This window comes from Oryctolagus cuniculus, chromosome 2 (assembly GCF_051225735.1).
Source record: "Oryctolagus cuniculus isolate XC-2025 breed Fujian yellow rabbit chromosome 2, ASM5122573v1, whole genome shotgun sequence".
Lineage (NCBI taxonomy): Eukaryota > Metazoa > Chordata > Mammalia > Lagomorpha > Leporidae > Oryctolagus > Oryctolagus cuniculus.
Genome location: NC_142868.1, coordinates 14,047,147 through 14,068,758, shown reverse-complemented (window position 1 = coordinate 14,068,758; position 21,612 = coordinate 14,047,147). Strand labels below are relative to the sequence as shown.

Genomic DNA, 21,612 nt, shown 5'->3' with positions numbered 1-21,612 from the left:
ACAGGGCCAGGTATATTATGCATTCCAAATAATCAACTCTTGAAGGAGTTAATATTTCTCCATCATTCAGTTAAATATGTAGAGGACCTCACTGTTCAAAAACTCTATTTTTTAACATCCGCACAGAGTGCTATACATAGTTAACATTCAAACATCTCTATAGAATACGTAACAACTGTTAGAATGTTGTGAACCAGTAATTTGATTTCTTCCAAATAGAGGTATGATTAACTTCATCTCAGATGATCTTGATAGTTCTAAAGACACTTACATGCAAGTTGGTAAACTTTATTTCCAGCATTAAGGATAATATACCAGACGTGGGTACTAAAAATGAATTATGACACTAGTTTATTGGTTGGAAGTAATTTAGGGGCTATGCCAAAACTCTCTAAAATAGTCCATCTAGCCTGCTATGGGGAAGGGTCTATTGTGATCTATGGGACTTTTGAGTTAATGGAACCACTACAGCAGGCGCAAATACCAAGTGTGTGCCATTTAGCTAGCTGATACTGATTCGTGGACCCAGTACTGGATTTGACTCAGTAAAGCATTTATAATAGGACAGCTCCAGGCAGAGCAATAATGCTGGAGAGGAAAGTCACACTGCTCTTCAGGCCAGGATACCAAGGTATAAAATTTACATTCACCTTAATGGGAATGCTGATGAAATACAGTTTAATATAAAAAAAGAAAAGAGATAGTTGGCAAAACAGTGTTAAAAGTTTGGAGATGCTATAACAAAGCATCACAAGCTGAATAGATCAGAGGACAGAAATGTATTCACTCACATTCTGGATACTAAAAGTCCAAGGTCAAAGAGTTGGCAGGACTTTGTACCCTCTGAAGTTGTTACAGAAGAATCTGCATAGAGCTCTTACGTCCAAATTTCCACTTATATTATAAATTTGTCTTTATGAAGGACAACTATAGCAAAACTATTACCAAATAAGGAGGCATTATGAAGTAGCAAACTCTGGATTTTAACATCAAGGTGGTGGAGGTTAGGATTTCAACATTTTTAGGGAGGAATGCAATTCAACCCGTAACACAGAGTAAGAGAAGAAATAAAAGAAAGGTGCCAACCAACAAGGCACAATTTTTGCACATGCTCTCATTTCAGGCACTGACAGCATAGTGTGCAGGTAAGCTGAACTGGCTGGAAAGCTGAACGTAGTTTTTAATCCACTTTTTTGATGGCTCAGTCTTTCCTTTCACACCAGTGGCAGCCTGTTGAATGGTAATGGAGACTTAGGGCAATCAAACCAAATGTGAAAATGCAGGCACAGATTCAAGTTCTGGGCTTATCACCTGGACAATTTGACTGATGTAAAGAGCAGGTTATGATGGATGCCAAAGAGCAGTTGGCAAATGAGCCTGCTGGGATATTAGCCTGACAGTTTTTGGAGGGAAGACATCATTCTACCTCTCTCTTGCTCTGATTTTCAGACACTCCAACACTTTGCATTTTCATCTCTTTGAAGTAAAGCACTTAGCAAGAGATTGCATGTTGTTTAAAACTGAAAGAGACGTGGGCTGCTTTCCCACCCTACCTTGAATCAACGTGGCTATTTTCCAATATTAATAAAAAGTTCTGTTTCTGCAAAAATAACCTCAAATTCCATTCTCTCTCTTGAGTTCCAGGAGTTTGATGACAAACTTGGCACACTAAGTTTTAGAGATCCAAATCAATGTTGAACACAAAAGAAAGCCCAATGCCCTATGGTAACACAAGAATATGATTATTTTTGGACTGAAACCACTTAACACAAGCACAGCTGTGAAGGTCTTGTCCCATTTCCAGAGATTGTCTACATATTCCAAAGAGTATCCAAAAGTCAGAAACCAGGCTCAGACAGCATTATTAATATGAAATAACGTTATATCACACTTGGTTTTCAAAGATAGTAAATCTCCTAACACCAGTAAGATTAAACAAATATCTGAAGTCTGAAATTAATATCTACGAGAGAGCCAGGAAAGAAGAAAAATTTCAAAATCTGGTTCAGAAAAAAAAGTCTTTTTCATTTGCTTTCCTTCTCTATTAATTGCTGAAATGATGTTTAAATTGAAGTTGTTAAGGATATATACACTGCCCTATGAAATCGAATGTACAGTGGAGTGACAAGCTGGCATAATGGGTCTTTGGGCACACCCAACATGATCGTGTCACTTCTCTCATAAACATTTTACTGATGTCCCGCTGAATTCACAGTGTATTCCAGAGAGCCTTTCAGAATCTGTCCTTTGAATCCACTAATCATCCTCCTCTCAAAACTCCAATTATCTCCACTTCCTCAACATGCATCTAACAGCATTTTCCCCCGACACAATTCTTGTGTATTTTCATTCCAAGGCTTGATATTTCATGGAAGAAGAAGCCACAATGGGTTAGGTGCTCCTTTTATGTGCTAGTCTCTGTTCATCCATCTTGTGGCTATTGTTTAATGTCTTATACTTGAAGTTCACCAAAAATATCTTCTTTACCATTTCTATTGTCCTTGACAGCAGGAACTGAAACAACGGTATGTTATTTGATCATTACATGTCCAACAAATGATTTTTGAATGAATGCATGAAAATTATTGTAAGACATTGGTGGGCCTCATCTCACAACTGATGTAATAATTTAACACGGTTGCTAAAATAATTAAACCATCCATAAAAAACCATGTTAAATATGATTCTATTCAGTATGTGTTCTATTCTCATTGGATCAGTGATTTTTCTAGGAGATTTGATTTGATTTTTGACACGGTATTGTTTAAAGACTTTAATGTTTCCAAAAAGTGATAAGGCCATTTAAGAAATTCTGGGAAAATCTAATCAAATCATTATTTGAAATACCTAATTCCCTTGTATCAACAAATAACATTTGTTGATTCTTTGTGTCAGTTTTCTAATCTTTAAAAATTTTAAAGAAAATCAGCATCCAAAGGAGATGGTGACAAATTAGACTGTATCAGTGTAGTGTTTGCACTACACTGTGTTTGCTCAGTGTTGTTGTAAAGACTCAAGAAACAATTACCAATATAAAAGAGAGAAAGATGGCTAATGCTGAAGAAGCACAATGACTGTCTCTATTTGGAGCTCACCATTCTGAAGATAAATTAAGTTCAAGTCTACACGTCTTTTATGGATAGAACTAGTAGCAAAGAGTAAAAGTGGTTGCTGTAGTTCTGCCTAATATAAGAAATACAATTTTACAGCCAGGGATTTGTAAAAATCCAAGTAGCTTCCTCTTCAGGAAGTGTATGTCTTTTACCTAGAGGTAATTCAACTGAAGCTAGCTGTCTATTTGTTGACAATGTTAGTGAAGTGATTCATCTATCAAATTAATCCTGGAGATGACCTCTCAGCTTCTCCCAAATACAAAGTTTAATAATTCTGTAACCATAGACATTATAAATTCATTATTCAGAATGAATGACCCTCTTTTATAACTGGTAAGATATAATATATTAAGTGAAGATAATTTATTGTACAGAGACTCTCTATTATACATATATGCATATATTATATTTTCCATATTCAAAAAGAATTAGAAATATATATGTGCATTTGTGTGTGTGTATATTCAGCAACAAAAATACATTAGAATATCCATTGAATGATATAATTTCCCTAATCTGGAAATTATCCCAGAATGTTTTCAAAGTAGAATAAAAGTAAATATATGTTTACTAATGAAAAACTTCACAACCACAAGAAAGAATAATTTACCTCTCTATAAATCAAGCTTCAGGTTGGTCAAAAGGCACAAAAGAATAAATAAAATCATACAAAAAGTGTATAATGTCAGAAGTGAGGGTAGGGTTGACTTTGTGAGAGATTTTTAACCTAAAAATAGAACAGAGAGTCTTCCATAATTGTTTATGATTTTCTATTTCATGATGTAAGGGTTGAATTTATGAGAGTATATTGAGTTGGACACATTATATATGCATTTTTCTCTACATAGGTCTTATTTTGGTCCAGAGTTTTTAAAATGATCATTATATCCTTTAGTTTCTTATATTCAACACTGTAGGAAAAAACAAGTGGCAAAGTTATAAGATTTTTATTTTAAATAATTCAAAATTTGGAGACCTTCATTTATTACAATCATCTAAATAATGTGAAATGTTTAAATTATCTAAAACATGAACAAATATAGGTGCTTTGGAGAGAAATGTTGGCAATGATCTCTTGTCACCTTCATATATTTCATCTAATTTATCCTGAAATTCACAAGAAGAAACAACTAATTATAGATTTCTTTTAAGTGTGTTTGTATGCTACTTTATAATCATGTTATTTTATCTGTATCAGAAACTCAGGCATTATTTAAACTTGTTAAAATTTTTAAGTGTTTTCTCTCATGAATAAAAATATGTAGTCATATCATTGTGTTTTCAAAAAATCTTGTACTTGCTCAGTAAAACAGGTGTACTGATTTAAGGCACAGCCAGTCACACAGATAATCTCCATTCAAACAGCCCACTGCCAGCTTCTTTGTGTTTCAAAGCCAACAAAATGGTCTGGATATTATTCCTGGAAAAAAAAAAACATAATACTGTATTGTGTAATTGATATTTTTTTTAAAATTTTAACCATATAAAAAGAACAGATTTTATACATTCCATAGGTATAGTTCCAAGAAGACAGCCACACTTCCCTCACATCTCTCAAATACTGGCACCCTCATTCTATGGCAAAAGTGAGGCAAAAGAGATAGCAGATATTTTGGATCTGCAGGCCATACAGTCCATGTCACAACTATTCAGTATTACTCTTGCAGTGTGGAAGTAGCCATAAACATGTAAATAAATGAGTCTGACTGTTTTCCAATAAAATTTTGTTTAAATAGTCCTTGATTGGGCTAGATTTGTACTATAGACCATAGTTTTTCAAACTCCAGTTGAGGAAGAACAAAAAAAGCACTTTGATTTGTTTTGTTTTCTTGTGTGGCCATCCAACCAGTAGAATAGCTATTGTCATTACCCAGAGATTCCTAATCTGGGATAATCAAATCTGTGTATGCCTTAAGCTCTCCTAAGTATTAAAACTTGATGAAAACAAAAGACTTATCTATTGTGCACAGACTGACAGATGGGTCAGCTTCCCATGCTTTTCACTGGAAGCCCCCCTAAGCTGTTCCGTTTTGGATATTTGTCCAGGCTTTTCTCTCCCTGGTTAATTACTAGCCCCCCTCCAATTTAGCTTAAAATTGACAGCATTCCAGAAGTCCCTCCTGATGTCCCTGCATCACGTCCCCTCACATGACACTCATGTTTTGTCCTTGACACCATTTATTATAGTTGAGAGCGCTTGTTCATCTCTCAGAATCTAAAACCAGATTGCCTGGCTTAAATCTCAGCTCTGAATTTACCATCTCTGCAATCTTTGACAAGTTGTCAATCTCTCTCCTAATCACCAGGCTATGTCCTGGTCTTTAAAAAAAGAAATAATATGTAATATCGTTAGCAGTTAGTAATGGCACAGGATAGTTGTATGGATTAAATAATTATATGTATATAAAACACTTATATCAATGTCTGCATACAATTAACATTATGTGTTTTTTGTAATAGTTAAGTAATTGAATGTCCATACACTCATTAAAAAAGAAAAATAAACAAAAAATTAAGTGGCTAGAACTGTGGTGCACTGCTTGCAATTCTTACATTGCATATCAGAGCACCATGTTAAGTCTTGCCTATTCTGCTTCCAATCCAGCTTCCTGCTAATGTGTCAGAGAAGGCATCAGAGAATGGTACTTGGGCCCCTGCGGAAGACCATGAAGGAATTCTTGGCTCTTTTCTTCAGCCTGACCCAGACCTGGCTATTGCAGTCATTTGGGGAGTAAACCAGCAGATGGAAGTAAATCAGTAGATGGAAGTAAACCAGAAGATTGAAGACACCTCCCTCCCTCCCTCCTTCCCTCCCTCCATCCCTCTCTCTCCATATATAGATGTAGATATAGATATAGATATAGATAGATATGTCTGCTACTCTGCCTTTTAAATAAATATTATGAAAAATTACATATCCTTCACTATAATACAAATTTCATAAACAGAAAATTCATAAACTATGTTCCCATGGTTTTTTTATTTCTGATTAATACTGTTATAGATTTAATGACTTATAATAACTCCCATATATTGACTTCTAGTTCTATAGGTCACAAGGAACTGATATCTAGGCTTAGGATATCACCAGACACACAACAACATGTTGGTTGGACTAGCCTTTTGTCTGGGGTCTATGAGAAATAATCCACTTCCAACCTTATTTGTCCTCAATCCTGTCATTAGCAGTATACAGTCCCTCAAGTTTTGGCTTTGCCTTAGTACATACAAGCTGATGGTAATAACAGAATCTATCTTTAATGATTGAAGATATTCGTTGTGTTAAAGGCATCACTCTTCTGAGCACTGATTCTTATTATTCAAGACTATAGAGGTGTAAGATTGGGATGCTGAGCACAAAACATGACCTCAATGAAGATTTTCCATCCTAAATCATCAATATTGGTTTGTTGTCTTGTCACTGACTTCATCCTCAAGTGCTCAAATACACCTGTTTTTGATTACTTGTGCCTGTTTGAAATTACAATGAAATAGCACATCCCTTAAATTATTATATCTTAGAGGCATCAAATGCAAATAAATACTAAACTGACAAAACATAAAGAAGATTAACAAAGTGATGTTGCATAGGGTAATTATAACTCCCTAACCACTTAAACTCAAACTGGATCTTCATTTTAATGTGTCTGTGAAATATGAGTGAGCATGAGATAGCTCTCATTCATGAAAAACTGGCATCCCAGCAAGTTCTTCACATCACTGTCCTCTTCTCCTTCGGTGAATGTACACAGAGAGATTGCTTTGTAAACCAGGATCTCAGAGTATAGAAAATATGCAACAATCCATTTGAGATCCACTTGTAACAAGAATGAGAAATAATCATCAAATTCTGTATTTTTTTTCAATGGCATAACTCAGTGGCTGGCACATGTAATTATAGTAATTCTATTGAACAGATCCTCTCTCTCTCACTCTCTCTCTCTCTGGCACTTTTTTAAGATTTATTTGTTTGAAAGTCAGAGTTATGGGGGAAGGGGAAGAAAGAGAGAATCTTACATCTGCTGGTTCACTCCCCAGATGACTGCAATGACCAGGAGTTTCATCTGGAGCTCCCACGTGGGTGGCAACAGCCCAAGTACTTGGGACATCTTCTGTTGCTTTCTCAGACTTTAGCAGAAAGCTGGATAGGAGGAGCAGCAAGTATAGGAACTAGTGCCCATATGGGAAGCTGGGACCCCATGCAGCAGCTTTACCCTCTACACTACAATGCCAGCCATACTCATAGACACTTCAGATAAAGAAATAAAAGTAATGTCTATCCCTAAGGAGATTATAGTGTAGTGGGATGAATTGAATTTCATGAACCCAGTTAACCAGGTGGGCATGCTTTCTTCTATCTAACTATACCTGGGTCATAGCTGCAAATAGGAGCAGATTCCATGTCCAGTTGTAGTTGAGAAGCCATAAAGAATTGTCAGGAATTTCCCTTCTCTCTCAACGTCATAGGGAAAAAATAGAACCCATTCTGCAACCAATATGCTACCAGCTCTCAAAAGAAGACATGATTCTCAGTAATTTGTGCTGCCAGCTTCCCCACGTAGTACTGCTCTCCACAAAAATCAAACCCTATTGTGTATCACAGGACATGGGAGGCCTGGAAAAGGAACACCACAGAAATGCACAAAGACCACTTTATTATTTGGCTGTGGCATGCTTTTGGTTTTCCAAGAAGTTTGATGTATGGAAGTCAAGCAATTGAAGCCAGTATGATTGGTTCTGATGGCCATCCTCTTCTCCCCCCTAGCAAGAGTAGGGAACATTTTATAGGCCTCATAAACCCTTTTATGAGGGTTTGATGGGAAGTTGGCAGCCTCAGCTGCCTACAGTGACCTGATGGAAAACAGCTCTTCTCTGCACCTTCCTGGAGAGTTTATGGCCTCAGTTGTTTATTCAGAGCCAAGACAGAGCAGGGCCACTGGACTTAAAGAGATGACACTCAGAAGTGAAGGTGGAGGAGAGGCTTTAACTCTCCCTTATCACAATTTAGGTCATCCGTCTCCAGCAGGAATCCTGCGGATTCTGAGATTTGTGGTGTCTAGGAAGCTGTCTGCTAAGCACGCTGATCAATGACTTCCCTCCAACTTTACCAAATGACCACTTCTTCCTCTTCATCCTACTTCAGGTCAGGATACCTCTAGCTTGAGGACAGGAGCATCAGCTTTGAAGACAAGTGCCTGACTTCAAATTCTCTCCTTATAACTCACCGAAAGTGTGACTTTCAGTAAGACATTCACATCTCTGACACTGTTTCCTACTCCTACTTAACAGCAATTAAATGAGGTTATTTTTACACAGTTATTGAAACAATATCTGCTACTCAATGACATTTGGAAATTATGGCTATTCACCAAAATATCTGAGTTTGAAATTTAGGCAGGTCAGTTAACGTAACCTATCCTAAGATTCCTCTCTGAAAACAAAGAGGGTGTGAGAGGGAAACATAGGGTTACATTAAGATGATTATATGTGAATGTGGTTTGTAAATTTTAAAGTGAAATGCAAATTTTAAAGGGATCGTGCAACCCTGTATAGTAGACTCTTGTGTAATAACAATAATCAAACATTAATATAAGTGACAAAGACTGCTCTAAATGCTACATGCACTAACGCATAGTACTGCTTACGTTTCTCTAAACTACCTTGTCTATTATCTCTATTCTATAAGATGGAGGAAATTGAGACAGAGGAAGGTAAAAAACTTATGTAAGGTAAAGCAAATGTTAAAACTAAGGCAGTCATACTCTTTTTACCTTTACTGGATCAATCTCTTCTAATTTATATTTAAATATATATTTCAAAAGTGAAACATATATATTCAAATTGTAAGACAAGCAGATTTCTCTTTGATATGCCTTGGTATGTATATATTAAGCGTAGCTATAGTTAATGCCAGGAAATAAAGCATGTATCCTATAAAGTTTATATATCTTTCTCTCATTGATTCCAGAAATATTGACTAAACTGTAGTTTCTATGTCTCCTTATATAAAAACTATAAAACCTAAAAATATATATTTAATTTTAAAAAGATTTCCACAATCATGATTTCCAATCAAGATCATATTTCTCAACCTGCCTTCTGCCACAATCACTATAATTAACTATATTCTCAAACATCACATCTGATTCCTTACAATGTGTGTGTTGTGTGTGTGCATATGTGGATATACACTGTGTTTCCATCATCCCAGTGGCATTCAAACTCTTTGTTTACCACCTTTGATTAAAATCCCCTATTAGGAGAGGGAGTGGGAAAGGGGAGGGTTGTGGGTGGGAGGGACGGTATGGGGGGAAAGCCATTGTAACACATGAGTCGTACTTTGGAAATTTATATTCATTAAATAAAAGATTAAAAAAAATAAAATAAAATAAAATAAAATCCCCTATTAGCTCATTTAATAGCACATCCCTCCATCCAAGGAAGTGGTTTTCATGGACTCATTTTCTTCCCTTTGCCTCTCTGCATGGAATATTCAATGACTCCCAACTGCTGCATAACCAAATTCTATACTCCAATACTCTCTCTTCTTCAAAATCAGCCCTTTTCTCTAGGTTTACCTCTTACTACCTCCTTCATACATAAAACCCTCCAAGAAAATTAATTCCTCATGTCTTTATTATTTGTTCTATCTCTGATGCTCCCTTAATTTTTTATCTGCATCATCAGTGTTGCGTCAAGGCTTTCTCCTCTCTTCAATCTGTGACCCAGTCAGAAGTATCTTTCCCTTGACTGTACCCTAGTGGTAATTTACTGTGTCTCTTTCATGTCTCCCTCAAGACACTTAATGTTTCTTACCTTGAGCTGCAGCCCATTTACTGATTGTCTTTTAGCCCCCAGTAGGCCTTAAACATTTTAATGGCATGTACTGGATCTGTTCCATGATGTTTCTTCTTAAGCTTGGCACAGTTTTGTTCTCATGGTAAATATTCAACAAGTGTTATTGGGTTGGTGGCTGGATGACCAATGGTTCATGTAACTGATATGCTAATCTTCCTACTAAGGCATCGGTTTTGTGACATTTGGGACAAGAATTAATATGCAAATACTTTTTAAAATATTCATTTCTATAATTAGAAGAATGACAGCAAAAAACTTTAAAATGAAAAAGAGTGTTGCTGGTAGCACAAGAAAGAAACCTCTTGGAATCTCCATATTATACATTGGTGACCGTCTGGACATCTCCAGTGTCTTTGCTTGCAGGGTCTCTAGTTCCTCTGAACCCTGGAAGGAACTAAACAGGGATTCTCTAAGAATCTTTCAGCTATTTTTAGGTCTACCTTGCATCCTTCCACAGATGGATTCGATTCAACATGTTGCATTCCTTTAAAGAAAGATTAAGAATCAATCCCAGAACACACTATTCACATAGTCATTTGCCAATATGGTTGGGAATGAAGCAGAGCTTGTTACTACCAGGGGAGGAAATTTTGGAAGGATATTCAGGAAAGAAAAGCATGTAGGCTTCCAATATTCTCTCAAAAGTCTAAAACTCTAGAATTGTGTGTGAGACCATATATTATATTAAGAAGTGGGTTTCAGAATATATAAATATATATACACACCTGTAAACACACATATGCCCTTATGTACATGTGTATATATTTACATATATATACACATATATGCCTTGATAGAAAATATATGTGCATATACATGAATAAGCCTTTAAGGAGCAAAAAGAATAATAGAAACGTTGGAAGAGATATGGAAGAAGTAGGAATAACTGCCTTCAGATGACATATAACAGTTTTCTATGTATTTGCTGAAAAGACAAATAAGTGGATGCCAAAGATATTTATCAATACTCTGCTGGTGAAGTCTTCACTCATACTTGTCAGCAAGGAGTATGGAGAAAAGCTGTGATGGATTAGCGAAAATGTGCTTGCTGCTATGTTCATTATTCTATCAGTTTTTTCTAGCCTTAAATTCCGCCTAAATAGAAGAAAAATCAAATAATAAGAAATAAAAGTAAAATAGTTTGTTTTTCTTATAAAGGCATGTGCTAGGGATGTATGCCAGTATGTGATATTCAGAGACTTTTGGCCTCCTCTCCATTTGTTAAGTCAATGTGGAAAGAAAGAAAGAATGAGTGAGAGGCATCCCACGATTTATCAAGATTTGAATGCAGGTACTTCATTTTAAAACAACGAAGTAACAACAACAAACAGAAAAACCATTACAGCAAGGATCAAAAGCAAGTTAAGGAAAAAAAAAAAAAGGCAAGTTAAAGGAATTAAGAATGGGAAGTCAGAATGTGTTCAACTCATTTTTCCAAAACAAAATATGCTTGATTTGTTTGAAGTTAGAGGCATGGTTGAAGGGGAGTGTTTTAGAATTGCTACTATTTGAGTGTTTGTCATATGCATTTTTTACAAATGTCACCCCACAGATTCCTCCTAACAATAATGTAAGGCAAATCCTTTCTTCCTTCTTATGTAAAGGGCTATGGAAAGCTGAGCTCTACAAGCAATCATCCTCAAGTTATCTGGTTAATAATTGATAGAGACACAAGATGGGCCAGTGCGGCAGCCCCAGAGTCCTGAGCTTCATAATAACCTGTGCTTCATCTATGACTGTACCTTTCATTTTAATGTGTTTTATTTTAGTTATCTAATTATTTTTCACTTTGAAACATATGAGCGATAAGGCTGAGGCATTATATCTTTAGTTGCATAACTAGACATACTCAGTTTAAATTATTTGCCCAAACTCACTTGTTAAATGTGGTGCTTATTTCTGACTCTAGTCAGTTATTTCTGCAGTAGAACCTTTTGCATCTCACCAAATATTATCAAGACAAAACATCACACAACATTTTATTCCTTAACATGTTTCTCCATTTTGAAATAACCAAATTACACACACACACACACACACACACACTATAGAATTACTGTATCATACATTCTGTAATGAAACATGTAATTTTTCATTAGCATCAAGAACCCCAGCCAAATTCTTTTAACATAGAATGGCTGAATAAAAAATAGCAGAGACTCCTCCAGCCAAAGAAAATTGCATAAACTAAAAAAAAAAAATACTAATAGCTGTCTCTGTAATAGCAAGAGATGCTAGAGCTTGTCCTTGCTAGATTGGACTAAAACAGCATATTTTTAAATGAAATAACCTTCATTTGACATTTAGCTATTATTTCACAGAATCATGTTTCATTATAAAATGAGAGCCATTCTTAGCAAAGATTACAACACTAGTTATAAAAATGCTTCTTAGTTTATTCTCCTATCTATACTCTCCAAATCCTATTGTAGGATTTATTTTCCTGTTTCTGCTTTGAAGGAAGAGTAAAAAAGATTCAAAGAAATTCCCAAAAGACATTATTCTGGGAAAGATTATTGCTTTACAATCCCCAAAGGGTAGCCACATAAATTAGCACAATTTAAACTTGTAGCTACTAGTTATGGATAGGTATTATTTTCCTTAAGTGAAAGACAAATTGAAGTCAAATTGTGTCTAGTGCCTTTCCCAAATTTACATAGCTAATGTGTGGCCAAAATGAGAACCACGATCTAAATATAGTTATGTCTTGTCCACTGTGTCACATCTGTATGTGGGCACTAGTTTGACTTAGATCTAGAAAATGTTGAAAAATTTAATCAATATCAGGTAGGGCATATGTCCAACAGGTTTCTTTTAAAACTCAATCCAGTGTGTTGCTAACCTGAAAATACATATTTTTTGTCTGAGTTCATTGGAGTTGGGAAAAACCACAGAGGATATCCTTGAGGAAATATTATTTATCCTATTGTGTCCCAGAGACCACGCTAAGTCCTAGAGATAGAAAGGTGGATAAGATACAACCCATGACTCAACATGATAAATTACAATACTAATTATTTCTACATGAAAAGGAAAGTATTATAGATACTGAGGAAGAGGTGTGTGCAAGGAAGAGGTAAGCATAAGGAAGAGGATACATAGCTGCTTCTAGGCCACAGGAAAAGAAGGGATTCCCAGAGAAGGTCAAAGGAAATTTTTAGTACACAGATGTTTATGAGAGTGGAAGGGATGGGAAAGAGGTGGTGGTGAATGGGGAGCTAGAGTAATTAAAGGTTTTATGGTTTAGGGGGAACAGCCAATAGTTACACACGCCATGAGATTCAGTGTGTACATGAATCCCATGACTGAGAGAGAGAAAAATTTACAGTCACTCTCTCCTAGGCCATGCCCCCAACATGGTAGCCTTGAAATGGAGAATGCAAAAGAGAAGACAAGAAATATGACTAAAGAGGAAGATGAGGCCATGCAGTGTCTGAATGGTAAACTTCGTTCCATGTAATGTGAAGCCAGTAAAAGGTTTGACAGAGAAACAAAATTAGAAGCACAAAGAGGGCTGAAGATATCAGCAATCATAATGATTTAAAGTTAATTAACCATTCCTCATCAGTAATTGATTTCATATTGTCATGTCTTCATTCCTATGGAAAGAAAAAATGTTCATTAAAGATAGTGTAGCCTCTTCTAATAAAACTTTCTTATCAATTTAGGCTCAAATTATTCTGGATTTGTTTTGCTTTTCCTTAGCTATAGTTAGGATATTAGTTTGGATATTACTGAAAAATCCATCTGTTAAAGGCTTGGTTCCCAAAGTCTTATGTTAATAATATAACAGGATAGCCATTTATACTACCTAGTCACTGGGTATGAAGTGATAATGTCCACTGATATGCATTGGATCTTATCTCCTTCTTTGAGATACTTTTGTAGCATTGATTGATGATTAATTTGAAAGGCAGAGTGATAGAGAAGGAGAGACACAGAGAGAGAGATTCCATCCACTAATTCATTCCAAATGCCCAGAAGAGCTGGAGCTGCGCCAGGCTCAGCCTGCAACCCATCCAGGTCTTCTATGTGAGTGGCAAGGACACAGGTACTTGAGTAATCATCTGCTGCCTTTCCAGGCTCCTCAGTAGGAAGCTGTATAGGAAGCAGAGTAGCAGGAACTCACCTGGCACTCTGATATGGTATGTAGGCATCCCAAGTTGTGGCTTAACATGCTGCACCACCACACCTGACCCTCTTTTTGGTATCTTATCTCACCTATTTGTTCATTAAATTTTGAAAGGATACCAACTATCTACCCAGTAATTTCTAGGTTCTAGAAATACACAATAACCAACAAGAACAAAAAAAAAAAACTATTTAATGTTCACATTCTATTTACTCATTTTTAAATAAAAAAGCCTTTTATTTATTTATTACAAAGTCAGATTTACAGGCCGGCGCCACGGCTCACTAGGCTAATCCTCCGCCTTGCGGCGCCGGCACACGGGGTTCTAGTCCCACTTGGGGCATCGGATTCTGTCCCGGTTGCCCCTCTTCCAGGCCAGCTCTCTGCTGTGGCCTGGGATGGCAGTGGAGGATGGCCCAAGTCCTTGGGCCCTGCACCCCATGGGAGACCAGGATAAGTACCTGGCTCCTGCCATTGGATCAGCACGGTGCGCCGGCCGCAGCGTGCTGGCCACGGTGGCCATTGGAGGGTGAACCAACGACAAAAGGAAGACCTTTCTCTCTGTCTCTCTCTCTCTCACTGTCCACTCTGCCTGTCCAAAAAAAAAAAAAAAAAAAAAAAAAAAAAAAAAAAAGTTAGAGTTACAGAGAGAGGGGGTGAGACAGAGAGAGAGATCTTCCATTCAGTAGTTTACTCCCCAAATGGCCTAAACAGCCAGGGCTAGGTCAGGTGAAAGCAGGAGCCAGGAGCTTCTTCCAGGTCTCCCACATGAGCTACAGGGACACAAGCATTCAGTCCATCTTCTGTGGCTTTTTCCAGGCCATTAGCAGGGAGCTGGATCAGAAATGGAGCATCCGGGACGTGAACCAGTGCCCATAGGGGATGTCAGCATTGCAGGCAGTGGCTTTACCATGCACCACAATGCCCAGTCCCACATTCAATTTACTTTTAGCATCTATGTCTTGGCTTTTAGATATGGGTTCCCAAAGCCTCTGTCCCTATGACCTCCTCATCCCAACTCCAGGCCTCTTTTGGTACACTCATTCTTTCATAATTTCTGTACTTTTCTATATCACCTTAGGTTTAAAGGCTTTGGGAGCTTACTAAACCCATCTTGATACCTTCTTTAGTCATGTAGAAAGTACATTCCATGCATCACAAGAATACACTGTGTCTTGCTAAATGCAGAGTTTGAATTTCTCCAATCGATGACATAAAGAGCCAAGGGTATGCTTTGCCAAAAAAGGATGAGTGGGAACCACTGACTGCTTGCTCTCCAGTTCTCCTTTCTCTAGCTGACATCCAACCCAAAGCGAGCGCTCTACATTCCCCTTTTCTGTATTCCATTTTCTTATTTCATGTCCCTCTCATTTCTTCCTTCAATCAAGCCTTAGCAGTGAAACAGTTCAGGTATTCAAAGGGAAAATATGTCAAGAAGTATCATTCAAACATTGTCGCAAACAATGATCCAATTTTAAGTTAATCAGAGCCAATCTAACACAACTGTCATGAATGGAATTAGGGAAAATGGTACCATGGACTTGTGTAGTAGAAAACATATAGCTATAACACCAACGATGGTATAGAGATCTTGTTTTTGAGTAACTCGTGGTAGGTTGGCATTATTCACAGCCACAGGAACACAGAAAACCTGTCAAGATGCTGGACTCATGTTTGCATGCTGGCCTTGAGATACTTGAGGAAATACTTCAATGAGGATAGCCATCAATATTTCAAAAACTGGACTGAGGATCCACATATGCAAATTGTCAGCTCAGCAGTGGTATTTGAAACCTTGAAGAGATTATCACATCCAAGCTTCCCACTCCACTGCCACCAACTCACTTCAAAGTGTCCAGATCTGAGGTACACGGATATTAATCAGTGACACCAGCATTGTCTGGTGGCTATTTTTTGGCAGTGTCAACCTAAAGTTTCCTTCACTTCCAGTCCAAAAAATGAAGCCCATGATAAATTGGGAGACAATGTTTCCGAAACAAAGAAACACAAAAGGAAACCAAATCTACACATTCCATCCAAAATATTAGGCTCAGAGGTATTACACATGTGAGAGAATTTTAAAGCTAAACTGTCCCTGGATGAACTGCTATATGTGCTTCCTGAAACACCTGCCACGTTTAGTTGTCATCAAAGTGAATTCATTAAAAAGCAGAACGGCCCCCAGAGCAAGAGATTTTTTGCATAAATTAGGTGTGAGGGATGAAAAGCACATTAGAGATGTCTCCATAGGAGAGCATAGAAATATTAGTTTGCTTCAGAATTGAATAACTTCCTACAACAAACTCTTTAGAGGCTGTGGTTCTGTTTCAGTAACATGAAGAGAAATGGCTGCCCACAGGAAGAGCAGCAATACTGCGGGGAATATGAGGTTACACCTTCATTGGTTAACAAACATCTAAGCAGGCACTTCTTCTGAAAATCAGGCTCCCAAGTAAACCCTGTGGCTTCTCCTTCGGATTGATTGATGAAAGCACAGTTGGGAGCAGTTGTGATATCCTGACAATTCAGAATATTCACCCCACAGAGGCATAGACTGGCTCTTACTTTCTATTGTTTTAACATAATCACTTCTTCACTCAATTATGTCAAAATGTCAATGAGGAAACATGATTCTGTAATTTTAAGAACGTTTCAATTAAGGGAAGTGGAGATGTTCAGTGTATCATGGAGTGACTAGACGAATGTGTTCTGTTCCCCTAACTAGACAACACTCATTACAGTCTTATCGTTATGCCCCAGCCTAATGTCTAAATACCTCATGCTCTCAAAGCAAAGTCCAAATAGACATGATGACAAAAAAAAAAATCTGGAAAACAAGTTACAGAATGATAAATGATAATATACTAAATTATGGCTTCAGTTTTAAAATATGATCTTCTACTCTGTGAAATAGCACAAAATTTCCTCCATTATAAAAATAAATATGTGAAAACAAGGAAAGTTATACCAAATATACTCCCAAACCCCACTGCCCAGGTAAACCTGGAAAAGAATCTGTTTCTTATTTATTCAATTATTCATGTAATAAAGAGTGTTGGTTTCAAATCCCAGCTACACAATTGGTCATATGGTGTGTTCCAGATACTCTACCAGACTGTAAAGGGAAATACCATTGAAAAACTTAAACTGTGCCCTCAAGCAGTAGAGCCCAGTGTGGACCTATACATTCAAATAAATAATTTCCATATAAGTTAATGGATGATGATGATGGTAACAATGATGTTGATGGCAGATGTAGGCCCAAAGGATTCCAGGAGAAGGAGTGGGTCGATGAAAAAAGGAATTCCAGAGAAGCAGAAATTTGACAGGGACTCCAAAGTGTGGGAACAGGAGATTGCCCCTCCCTTGTAAAAAGGAAAGTATTCCACTAAATTGTCTGTCTCGTCATCAAGAACTGATTGACAGTAAAATTATAAGGGAGATAGTCTCCGGCTGCAGTTTGATTATTTTGCCATTGTCTTTCACAGCTCAGACTACTACAACAAGGTACGAAAGACTGTGTGGTTCAAAAGCAATGAAAATTTATGCTTACAGCTTGTGGGGCTGAAGACTGAGATCTCAGTGTCAGCATAGCTGGGTTCTGGTGGGAACTCTCTTTTGAGGTATACACTGCCAATCTCTCACTGTATCCAAACAATGATGAAAAGAGGAAGAGAAAGCTTTTGGGGGTATCATTTTTTAAAATACTTAGTTATTTTCATTTCATTTGAAACCCAGAGAAGCAATAAGAGAGAGAGCTTCCATCTGATGGTTTGCTCTCCAAATGACTGCAATAGTCAGGGCTGGCTCAGGCCAAAGCCAGAAGCCTGGAACTCAATGCAGATCTCCTCCACGTGGGTGACAGGGCCCTGAGTAGTTGAGCCATCACTACTCCTCCCAGAATGTGCATTAGCAGGAAGCTGACATTGGGGACTTGAACCAAGCACTCTGGTTTGGAAGGTGGGCACCCCCAAGTGGCAACTTAAGCACTGTACCAAATGCCCATCCATATGGGATATCTTTTATAAAGGCATTAATTTCATTCTGTAAGTTTCCACCCTTATAATCTAGTCACCTCCCAAAAGCCCAGTCTCCTGATATCATTATACTGAGAGTCAGAATTTTAATATGAATTTGATGAGAACACAAACATTCAGTCTGTCACAACCATAACCCCTTCAGTTATGTCCTTCATTCTCAAAACCCCTACTATAATCTCCAACCTAAGACTGTGCTGAAAATGTACTCTCATTGCCTGGCCTTCCTCATTCTTAGCCCAGATTCTAACACTTGTTCACCAAAGACATGAATTAAAGTAGACTGTAAGATGACTTAAGAGTTTCTTGTGCTGTATTTCATAATATATAAGGGTAAATTTTTGGCAAATTTGATATTATAAATTTTTATAGATACACTTATAATGAACAAATATTTACTTGCAGAAATTAAATTATAATGTTATATTCATGTAAAAGACTGCCTACAGAAAGTAATATCTGGGGGCCGGAGCTGTGGCACAGTGGATTGATCCTCCACCTGCGATGCTGGCATCACATACGGGTGCTGGTTCTAGTCCTGGCAGTTCCTCTTCTGCTGCAGCTCTGCTGTGGCCTGGGAAAGCAGTAGAAGATGGCCCAAGTGCATGGGCTCCTGCACCCACATGGGAGACATGGAAGAAGCTCTTGGCTTTGATTGGCGTATCTCTGGCCAAGGCAGCCATTTGGGGAGTGAACCAGCAGATATAAGACCTTTCTCTCTGTCTCTCCCTCTCACTATCTGTAACTATACCTTTCAAATAAATAAATAAAAATCTTTAAAAATATTTTAAAAAGAAAGTAGTATATGAACTTTAAAAATTGCTTCTCATTTCCTAACTTGTGCCTCTATTTTACCCTGATTGTTCATATGTATATTCAACATCAGGGCTTCATTATCACTGAAGACAGCTTTCAAGTCATCGAACACCAATATTCAGAGCACAGCATTCTCACTTATTTGATATATGACACATTTCATGTCATAACTTTGAGTTTGCATGATGCTGTCTCTGGAATTTTATCACCATGTGCAGGTGCCCATTTGCCTCTCTGATTGTGCTATTAAAAATATCCAAAAGTTTAGTCCAGCTGTGTAGAAATAAATCAAAATTAAGAACTCAAAAATGACAAAATTAAGTTTAGACATGAAGGATCAGAAGAAGGAAGGAAGTAGGAGGACTGGGAGCGAGGGAGGAAAGAAGCATAGAAAAGGAAGAAAATTAGGAAGTGATGGAGCACAGAGAGAAAGACAACGTGAGGCAGGAAATATAGGAAGGACAGGAAGGAAAAAAGGAAGAGAAAGAGAAAGAGCAAGAAAGGAAGGAAGGAAGGAAGAAAAATGATCACGAAGGAGGGAAGAATGAAGAGGAGTGAAAACAAAAAGTTACATCGAAAATGTTAACATGATATAAGATCATTACAATATAAAATTAAATATGAACAAAATAAACAAAATTAAAATATGTAATTTAATAATAATAAAGCTAAACTTCAGCTTTTAAATTATCATTGTAAAGAGGTAGTGGGGCAATGACCCAAGAAGAAACAAAATTAGCATAAAATATGCATATTACCCATAGATCATCAGATATGTTTTTGTTTCAATCATAAATAGGCATTCACATATTCAAAGGAAACTATGTCTGCTTTTAAAACAGAGAGTAATCTTACCCTGCCTCATTTCCCTTTCTCCAAAAGCAGTCACTCTTAATGCCTCAAGCCGAATAGTCTTATTTATCTTCAATTTCATAGCACGTTTTTACTGCTATGGCTTGCTTTTTCCAGTTTCGAACTTATGTATTGACTTCTCTGTGGAAAATGAGTATCTGTTTCTATTCCCAGTGTCATGATCTAAGACATGCATAGAATCACATACACACATATATTTGTATTATCTTTCTCAACATGGTTAAACATATATACATTATTATAACCATGAAAATGCTATTTATATATTATAATAGACTGGGTAATAATGAGTAGCTATTCTTGCTTTCCAAATGTTAATTTTTGGAATAAGACTCTTTCAGAATGAGAAGCTCTAATTGAAATTGATTGTAGCCTACACTGGTTCACAATGCTCAATACAGTCTATAAGAGGTATTGCCTGACAGAACAGGCATGTGATAGCATGAAGCCTAGTCCCTGTAACAGCAGTTTATCTGAGAATATAACAAGTACCCTTCTTCACCACTTTCTAATCAGCTCTCTAAATTTCCATCACTCTACATCATAATTTTGGCAAATTTTGGTGGCATAATTCAAAGGTATGACCCAAATCTTCAAACTGTTCTGAACAATTGATAGTTATACTCTTCTCAGTTCAAGATTTTTGTACACATCCATTTTTATTTAGAAAGAAGCAAAGGAGCAAATGGAGTCATCCCTGTAGATCATCTGGATTTCATATATGTGAGGGTGCTTCAGAAAGCTCTTAAAAATGGAATTAAAACGTAAGTTTACGTTGATGGGCCGGCGCCGCGGCTCACTAGGCTAATCCTCCACCTAGCAGCGCCGGCACACCGGGTTCTAGTCCCAGTCGGGGCGCCGGATTCTGTCCCAGTTGCCCCTCTTCCAGGCCAGCTCTCTGCTGTGGCCAGGGAGTGCAGTGGAGGATGGCCCAGGTGCTTGGGCCCTGCACCCCATGGGAGACCAGGAAAAGCACCTGGCTCCTGGCTCCTGCCATGGGATCAGCGCGGTGCGCCGGCCGCAGCGCGCCGGCCGCAGCGGCCATTGGAGGGTGAACCAACGGCAAAAGGAAGACCTTTCTCTCTGTCTCTCTCTCTCACTGTCCACTCTGCCTGTCAAAAAAAAAAACAAAAAAAAAAAAACAAAAAAAAACACGTAAGTTTACGTTGATAAAAAAATGTTGAAACCAACGCATAGTGTGTTCATAATACACATTTTCCACAAACATTTCTTCCCCTTCAGTTTTGTGAAGATGCAGCCCTTCTCATTCCTACTGATCAGAGCCAATTGCTTATGACAATATGGCAACTCCTGTTTTTGTCTGCTGGTCCCTGGGAACAAAGAAACCAAAGTGCCCTGGTAGCCACTATAAACTAATTCAATGGAACCCTCACTATGTCTTAGTCCTCCTTCAGATCGGGAATTCCATCCAACTCCATCCCTGGTTGAGATGACAGTGTCCCCTAGTGGTTCACTGGGTGTGGTGGTAAATAGAACCACTCCTGTTTCCACACTTTGGCTCTTGGACCCCTGTTCCTGTTCTTGTGTGGACATAGAAACATAAAAATAGTCTCTGAACAGATGCAGTGCCTCCTATTCTGTAGATCCCCATATCTTGGAGTGTTTTCTCTGTCCTAGTACTTCAGTGATGCAGCTAGGGAGCTGTTGCAGTCAGTGTTTATATAGTACATATTATATATAACCGGTGCACTCACTTTACTTCAGAGTCCCAGGGATTTGTGATGCAATTCTTTCATTGGAGTTTATCATAAACTTTAAACCA

At 37.6% G+C, this 21,612-nt stretch overlaps 1 long non-coding RNA gene across 2 annotated transcripts in view; it reads right to left on the bottom strand.

The window, feature by feature from the left end:
* Nucleotides 1-4,383: 4,383 nt before the first annotated feature.
* Nucleotides 4,384-21,612, bottom strand: part of LOC149127691 (uncharacterized) — a 405,872-nt gene continuing 388,643 nt past the window's right edge. For both annotated transcript variants that reach the window (XR_016229786.1, XR_016229785.1), the window contains one exon: nt 4,384-4,533. This is a non-coding gene — a long non-coding RNA (uncharacterized LOC149127691). The remainder of the gene's footprint in view (nt 4,534-21,612) is intronic.